This window comes from Gossypium hirsutum, chromosome D09 (genome assembly GCF_007990345.1).
Source record: "Gossypium hirsutum isolate 1008001.06 chromosome D09, Gossypium_hirsutum_v2.1, whole genome shotgun sequence".
Taxonomy (NCBI): domain Eukaryota; kingdom Viridiplantae; phylum Streptophyta; class Magnoliopsida; order Malvales; family Malvaceae; genus Gossypium; species Gossypium hirsutum.
Window position 1 is genome coordinate 37,607,266 of NC_053445.1, and position 607 is coordinate 37,607,872.

At 29.5% G+C, this 607-nt stretch overlaps 1 non-coding gene across 1 annotated transcript; it reads left to right on the forward strand.

The window, feature by feature from the left end:
- The first annotated feature begins 290 nt into the window (after positions 1–290).
- TRNAL-AAG (transfer RNA leucine (anticodon AAG)) lies at positions 291–371 on the forward strand. The gene has a single exon. It is a non-coding gene; the product is annotated as a tRNA-Leu (tRNA).
- The last annotated feature ends 236 nt before the right edge of the window (positions 372–607 follow it).

Genomic DNA, 607 nt, shown 5'->3' on the forward strand with positions numbered 1-607 from the left:
ATTGGGCCTCTACAAGTATATAATAAACACTAGGATTGATAATTTAGATACAAAATAAGTTATTAATTAATAAGTTAAAAAGTTTTATGTATGTGTAATAAGTTAAACACAATTATAAGTCCACCATCTTTCTTTACCTTCTTTTTTGTTTACTAAATAAAATACAACCGAGGGAAAACAAGAATATGTCGGAGAGGGTGGTACATTGATAAAGTGCCTTCTAAGGCAATAGAAAGATTTTATTTAAAAAATATATATTATGGTAACTTTCGGATCTTGGTCTCAACAAGGTTGAGATGGCCGAGTTGGTCTAAGGCGCCAGATTAAGGTTCTGGTCCGAAAGGGCGTGGGTTCAAATCCCATTCTCAACAGAGTTTTCTTTAGTTTAATTTTGCATTCAGTCCCTGTGTTTTTTTTTTGTTTTTTTATCATACTTTTCTCTGGTCTAATTCCGTCTTCAGTCCCTTTACTCCTTATATTTTTAAAATTTAACACTCTAGTTTTTCGGTTTCAAGAATTTAGTCTCTTTAAAATTTAAATGTGCTATCAATTAGAATTTAATTTTTAAATAAGAACTTTGAATAATAAAACATCACATATTCAAAAT